Source organism: Budorcas taxicolor, chromosome 15 (assembly GCF_023091745.1).
Source record: "Budorcas taxicolor isolate Tak-1 chromosome 15, Takin1.1, whole genome shotgun sequence".
Taxonomy (NCBI): Eukaryota; Metazoa; Chordata; class Mammalia; order Artiodactyla; family Bovidae; genus Budorcas; species Budorcas taxicolor.
This window is the reverse complement of record NC_068924.1, coordinates 46,526,587-46,535,166: the sequence shown is the minus strand read 5'-3', so window position 1 is coordinate 46,535,166 and position 8,580 is coordinate 46,526,587.

Genomic DNA, 8,580 nt, shown 5'->3' with positions numbered 1-8,580 from the left:
CCACATCAGTACCTGTATCTCAAGTGTTTTGCAATATTCCCTAGGATACATAACACATCTTAAAAATATTCAGTCCTATAGTGCAAATGTTAAAAGATTTAGTAGTTGAGGACTTTGAATGTACATATATTGTACATTCTTGATTTTTTTAAACCAATATCCTGAACACCTGGAGCAGATTGCATTCAACTCACTGTTTGGCTTTCCAGAAACTAAGGTATGCTGGGAGGGATTGGGGGCAAGAGGAAAAGGGGACGACCGAGGATGAGATTGCTGGATGGCATCACTGACTTGATGGACGTGAGTCTGAGTGAACTCCGGGAGTTGGTGATGGACAGGGAGGCCTGGCGTGCTGCAATTCATGGGGTCGCAAGGAGTCAGACATGACTGAGCAACTGAACTGAACTGAAGGTATCAAAGGACATACAAAGATGGGAGTAGAGGCAGAATATTTTTTAATTCCCTATTGGAGAAGGAAATGGCAACCCAGTCCAGCGTTCTTGCCTGGAGAATCCCAGGGATGGTGGAGCCTGGTGGGCTGCTGTCTATGGGGTCGCACAGAGTTGGACACGACTGAAGTGACTTAGCAGCAGCAACAGCAGCAGCAGGCAGTAAAAAATGTGAAGAGTTTTTGGATTTATAATAACATTATTATATCCACACAACTTCAGGTATGATTCCATCTACCAATTTGAAGGCTGAAATGTAAAGAAAGACTGGATTTTCATGGGAAAATATTTACTTCTCCTGTTCTCAGATTACAATACAGTACATTTTTCCATGTTTATTATGAATATCTAGTTATTTTTCACTTTCACTTTTCACTTTCATGCATTGGAGAAGGAAATGGCAACCCACTCCAGTAGTCTTGCCTGGAAAATCCCATGGACAGAGAAGCCTGGTAGGTTACAGTCCATGGGGTCGCAAAGAGTTGGACACGACTGAGCAACTTATGACTATGTAATTACGGTCAGTACTACAATATGTGGTTTAAGCTTCGCTTGTTAACTGAGAGTATTGCAAATGTATTGCAAATGGACGTAGATTTCGCATGTAACAAGAAAACCAGCTTTAATAATTGACAATAGGATTTTTAAAAGAAAACAAGAAGGACATAAATAGGATATTTATCTCAGGTTTAGAAACTATATCCTTAGAAATAGAGCACAAATGATCTCAGAGATATGTGTGCTATTCTCAGTGATTTATCTTTTTTTAGTCAGTGCTTTTTCTGGGCTTCCCTGGTGGCTCAGACAGTAAAGAATCCACCTGCAATACAGGAGACCAGGGTTCAGTCCCTGGGTTCAGAAGATCCCCTGGAGAAGGGAATAGCTACCAACTCCAGTATTCTTGTCTGGAGAATTCCACAGATAGAGAAGGCTGGCTTTCACTACCTGTATTTCATGGACACAAAGAAATAAGAGTTGACAGTTCAAATGTATTGAGAGGAAGAAACAAGTAAGATCCTGGTTTTTCAACAACTTTTAAAATCTGTCAGTTCAGTTCAGTTCAGTTCAATTCAGTCGCGCAGTCCTGTCCAAACCTGCGACCCCATTAATTGCAGCATGACAGGCTTCCCTGTCCATCACCAACTCCCGGAGTTCACTCAGACTCACATCCATCGAGTAGGTGATGCCATCCAGCCATCTCATCCTCTGTCATCCCCTTCTCCTCCTACCCCCAATCCCTCCCAGCATCAGAGTCTTTTCCAATGAGTCAACTCTTTGCATCAGGTGGCCAAAGTACTGGAGTTTCAGCTTTAGCATACACTTCAAATTCTTTCTTATCCAACAGTAATCATTATATATGTGTGCAAATATACCTACAGACATATATTAATTGCTACACTTTTGTCTCCTATTGAAAAATGTAAAAGAAGTGTGAAAAGTATAATGGCATACAAACATTAGAAAAATATTTACAAGCCTGACAAGAAAGAAACCTGATGACAGTTTTGGTTTGTAAGAAACACATTCTTAGTATATTGTAAACCCATATTATTTGTCAAAAACACAAATTGCAAGGCTTCTGTTAGCCCTGCCATTGTTAGCTTGAGTCCATACCAGTGTTATTAAACAGGAATGTGAGGATTAGTTAATAACTTTTGGCTGCTTTAAGTGAATTCCCCAATTCTGAAATTTCTTCCACATACTAATAAACTAGATAATTTCAATATATTTTATTATTTTGCTTGTGGACAATCATATGAACATGGAAATGAAACAATGTGATATACTGAGGATTAACTGCTGTGTGCTTTACCAAGGTGATCTTCACCCTCCATTTACTTGTTTGGGTGTCTATTTTGTTTGTCTTTTAATTTCCTCCCTTTTGGGGGGAGTATGTGTTTGGTGTGTTAGTATTATTTTTGTTTCCAAAAAACTTTGTGCATTTTTCGTTTACACTCTTTTTGTCATTTTTATATATACTTATTTTCAGATATGTATTTTATTGCTTAAGCATTTGTAAATAATCAATGTGAAATAAGGCCAACTAGAAGTATTGTTTTACTGATTGAAATTTATTTCCAAACCTAAACAATTTGTTTTGATTGCTGTCGCATATTTTCCTTGCATTTTGGAAACTGTTTTTATTATATATGCATTATATTAGGGAATTGCTTTGAGAATTTAAATTTTTCTGTTGATTTGAAAGAGATATTATAGTTCTATTTTTCCTGATGGTTCCTTTTATACTTTTGAAAAGGCAGCAATTAAAATACAGAATACATGTTTCAATGCCATTCTCCCAAATCATCCTACCCTCTCCCTCTCCCTCTGAGTCCGATGCAGGATACAGCATGCTTGGGGCTGGTGCACGGGGATGACCCAGAGGGATGTTGTGGGGAGGGAGGTGGGAGGGGGGTTCATGTTTGGGATCGCATGTACACCCGTGGTGGATTCATGTCAATGTATGGCAAAACCAATACAGTATTGTAAAGTAAAATAAAGTAAAAATAAAAATTAAAAAAATATATACTAAAAAAAAATAAAAAATAAATCTTTGAAAAAAAATAAATTAAAATACAGAATAATAATTCTTAAAGTCATAAAATGTGAATAATTTATTTAGTAACCTGTTCATTAACTCTAAAAAATTTATTGATATCAAATATATGCATTATGTCTTACTAAACAATGCAAATATTAAAAATATTATGCACAAATAATCATTTTTTGGTAAAATTCTGGGGGATTGAAGTTATCAATGTGTTTTATAATATCATGATGTTAAAATAGAAAGAGATGTCAATCCATTGGCAATCATATTCCTTACCTACAAAGCCTTCCTCTTTTGTGTGTTTGTGTGTTCAGTCACTCAGTCATGTCTGACTCCTTGTGACCCCATAGACTGTAGCCTGCCAGGCTCATCTGTCCATGGAATTTTCCAGGCAAGAATACCTGAGTGGGTTTTCATTTATTGTTCCAGGGGTTCCTGCTGACCCAGAGATCAACCCATGTCCCTAACATCTCCTACATTGGCAGGCAGACAAAGATTCAAAGGATGGTTCCTTGTCCTCTCTCAGAAAAAGTTGATATTGCTAAAGCAGGTGATGCTTGAAGCTGGAGTGGAGGTGGGAGGGTACAAAATAGAATAGAAAATTGAAGAACCACAAAGCTAAAACTATAGGAGATTTTGAATAAGAAATATCAAACAGCAACAGAAAAAAATTTAAAAAAGAAAGAAAGAAAAAAAAAGAAAAAGAAACTGATTTAACAGAATTTTAACCATGATTCAGTTGTAAGATCATTGGTCTTACAACCATTGGTCTTTTGTTATTTGGCTTTTGCTATTTGAAAAACTCCCTAATTGCCTGCCAAGTTTTGCTTGATTTCATTTCTACCTGCTCCTTTATGAGTCCAAGAATTTGTTACAGCACAAGACAGGTCTTTGAAGACGCTCTTATTAAGTAGTTCATATTATGTTGGATAGTTACTTCCGAAGAAGTTGTTTCTTGCAGTATCTAAACTGTCCTCTTTCATTGTGAATACATAAAGATAAAACAGGATGTAGGTTAAAAAAAATAATAAGTAACAACTTTTATAACTCTGACTCATACAGTATTTTAAACACTTAAATACCCTCTTGGCCTTCCTTGGTGTTTCAATGGGCAAGAATCCTCCTGCCAATGCAGGAGACATGGATTCAATCCCTGGGTGGGGAAGGTCCCCTAGTGAAGGAAACAGCAACCCAGTCTAGCTTTCTTGCCTGTGAAATCCCATGCACAGAGGAGCCTAGTCAGCCACAGTTTGCTTGCAGTGGGTATTAAGTCACTTCAGTCCTGTCCAACTTTTTGACCCCATGGACCATAGCTCACGAGGCTCCTCTGTTCATGAGATTCTCCAGGCTAGAATACTGGAGTGGGTTGCCATCTCCTTTTCCAAGGGATTTTCTTGGCCCAGGGATGGAACTGTGTCTCTTGTGCCTCATGCATTGGCAGCTGGGTTTTTTACCAATAATGCCACCTGGGAAGCTCAAGGCATCCCTGTCTCAGTTCAGTTCAGTTGCTCAGTCATGTACGACTCTGCGAGCCCATGAACCACAGCACACCAGGCCTCCCTGCCCATTACCAACTCCTTCAGTTCACCCAAACCGATGTCCATTGAGTCGGTGATGCCATCCAACTATCTCATCCTCTGTCATCCGCTTCTCCTCCTGCCCTCAATCTTTCCCAGCATCAGGGTCTTTTCAAATGAGTCAACTCTTTGCATCAGGTGGCCAAAGTTTTGGAGTTTCAGCTTCAGCATTAGACATGACTGAGTGACTAACACTAACTAATACAATGGAACAATAAAGTTCTTGATGAAAATGAAAAAAAAAAGTGTACTTTATCTTTAATTAAAAAGTCAAAAGAACAAAACATTTTGTCCAGCCCAGTGCATACATTTACATAAGTATATATGTAAATATATTTGTATATATGTGGAAGATGGTTGAAATCATTTGAACTACTTATCATATAACATCAATTTAAAATGGTAGAATTTATGTTACAGTATGGTATTATGTAAGCTTTCTGTTAAAAATATATATAGCAAATGTATTTAAAGACATTTATCAGCAGTTACCTCTACATTGTAGAATTTAAAGGGTTTGATATATCTAGTTCCAAAATTATGTTTTCCAATTAATAAAAACATAGGCATTAATTTCAATGTCTAATTAATAGATACAAAACCAGAGTCAATTGTGTTTTATTATTTTTTAAATTATCATCACCAATATTACTGTCTTTTTTAGAAAAGTAATTAATTATTTTAATCGGAGGATAACTACTTTACAATATTGTGGTGGTTTTTGCCATACATTGACATGAATCAACCATGGGTACAATTGTGTCCCCCCACCCTGAACCTCCCTCCCACCTCACTCCTCACCCCATTCCTCTAGGTTGTCCCAGAGCACTGGCTTTGATGCATCAAGTTTCATGCATCAAACTTGCACTGGCCATCTATTTTATATATGGCAATATATGCTCAACATTATTACCTTAACACTTGCCCATCAAAATATTCCTAGAATAAGCCCGATCCGTTGGTGAAGTTTTATAATGTTATAACGTTCATCATCATCCTCACTTGAAAAAATAAATGAATAAAAGAACATAGGAACGTGTGTATGATTAAAACTATCTGAACATCCTTACAAGGAAAGAAGCAGAACATTTTAATAAACATTAATATGTCTAATATTTATTAAAATAGGATTGTGTTCATTCTCTCTTCCCCATATATATTGCTTACATGCAAGCACACAGACTAGATTCATGGAGATAATTGTTTTTATTCATGAAGTATTTTTAAGCCATGAAAATGAAAGCTTCCACTCTTCCTTTTCTAAGAGGAGTTAGCTTAATTTCCATACCAGCACATATATCTCGACTGTTTTGCAATATTCCTTTGAATAAAAAATATTCAGTTCAATTGTACAAATATCAAGCAATTTAGTATTTGAGGACTTTGAATGTATATATATTGTAGATTCATGATTTTTCTTTTTTTTATTTTTTATTTTGTGTGTGTTAATTTTTATTTTTACTTTATTTTACTTAACAATACTGTATTGGTTTTGCCATACATTGACATGATTTTGACCAATATCCAAACATCTGGACCAGATTGCATCAAGCCCACTGTTCTGCTCTCCAGAAATTAAGGTATAAAGGAAATACAAAACAGGGACTCAAGGCAGGATATTTTTTTATTCCATAGGCAGCAAAAATGTGGAGAGTTTTTGGATATATACTAACTTATGCCTATATTTAAACAACTTTGTGTTCCATTACATATACCCAGTTGAAGGCAGAAGTGTTACAAAAGCTAGATTTTCATGGAAAAATAGTTATTTCTCCAATTATCAAATTGCAATACAGAGTAACTTTCCATGTTTACTTTGAATATCTAGCTATTTTTCTAAGCAAATAGTTTTATTTAAATCTGTTGTACTAAATATCAAGAAAGAATCACCCGCATGGGGTGAAGAATGTGGAAATAGCGAGAATGACTCTTAACCATGGTCACAGCACTTTTGCCATTCACCTGTCCTCCCATTGCTCTCACAATAAGAATCTAACTTACATGCTTTATTTCCAGAGACACTTATTTGTAACTGCATTTTATTCATCTTATATAGGAAAAACTGCTTGAAGAGACAAGCCATCATTTTAGGAAAAGAACATGTAATGTAAAATAGAGGGCTGGTTAGTAAGAAGGCAAACATTTTCTATGGAGTTTAGAAATGGGAATAGGCAACAAGTGGTATAATTATACATATAAATAAGTGACCATAATCTTGTGTCAGCGTAACTACTTCAATACATTTGTCTCCCACAAGATAACATGAGTCCATTTTCCCTACAGAAAAATTTAGCTAAAATACATTGAAATCATTTTAAATTTGTTTTGCAAAGTCTAATGTAATTATGGTAAATCGTACAAGATTTGGTATAAGCTTTGGAGTTCCCTGGTGGCTCAGACGGTAAAGCATCTGTCTATAACGCGGGAGAAGGAAATGGCAATCCACTGCAGTACTATTGCCTGGAAAACCCCATGGACAGAGGAGCCTGGTAGGCTACAGTCCATGGGGTTGCAAAGAGTCGGACACGACTGAGCGACTTCACTTTCACTTTTCCTTGAACACTTAACAGAGCTTTGCAAATGAATTACTAATGATATCTGAACTTCTCATGTAACAATAAAACCAAGTTTAATAATCCAAACTGAACTATTAAAAGGAAACATGAAAGACATAAATAGGATATTTTATCATATTTAAGAATTGTATCTTTAGGAATAGAAGACAAGTAACATGCCTGGAAAATCTCATGGACAGAGGAGCCCGGCGGGCTATAGTCCAAAGGGTTGCAAAGAGTCGGACATGACTGAAGCAACTTAGTACACACACAGCGTGCTTTTCCTAATTTCCCTTCTTCTTTCTTTTGCATGGACACAGATATAAGAGTTGACGGTTCAATTGTATTGAGAAGAAATTCATAAGGATGCTATTTTTTTCAGCAACTTTGAAAATTTTCATACACTTACCAAATATTTATAAATAATGCATTTTAAAATCTATCAATTCTACAATAATCAGTTATAATGTGTGCAAATATATAAATGTGCATACATATGAATTGTTGCAATTTTCTCATTAAAACTTTAAATAAATGTGTAAAATATAATGGGATACAATTATTAGAAACAAATTTACATGCTTCATAAGAAAGAAACTTGATGACAATTTTCGTATGTAAGGAAACACATTCTTATATTGTAAACTCATATCATTCTTTGTCAATAATTAATATTACAAGGCTTTGTTCATCTTGAAATTGTTAGTATAAGTCCACACCAGAGTTGCTAAACAGGAAACTGAGGACCAGATAAGTTGCGATTGCTTTAAGTGAATTCCCACTTTAAAATTTTCTACTATGGACTATTAAAGTGAACCATTTCAACCTGTTATATTATTTGGGTTGTGAAAAATTATATGAAACAGGGAAATGAAACAGTTTGGTGCACTGAGGTTTAACTGCTGAATGTAAAACATGTCATTAATTGTTTCATAGGGGAAACAATATATATGGGCTATAAACAGTATATATGGGCTACGCTGGTGGTTCAGATGATAAAGAATTTGTCTGCAATGCAAGAGACCTGGGTTTGATCCCTGGGTCAGGAAGATCCTCTGGAGAAGGAAATGGCTAACTTTATTGAACAAACATTTGCATATTATCAAGTAAAATATGCTCAATTTGTAGTATCATTTAACTGATTGAGTTTTATTTCCAAATCTAATATATTTGTTTGATTGCTGCCTTAGCTTTTCCCCTATTTTTTTAAAGTCTTCCTTGAAATTGTTATAATATAGCCTCTGTTTCTTTTTTATGTTTTGGGGCTTTTTTGGCCCTGAGGAATGTGGGATCTCAGCTCCCTACATCCCATGCAATGGAAGGTGAAGTCTCAATGACTGGATCACCAGGGAAATCCCTTTCCTGCCTTTTTGAAATTTCCTTTGTTTTGTCTATTTCTTGATAAAGGTTTTTGGAGGTTTTTTTTTTTTTTTTTAGGAATTTATGTT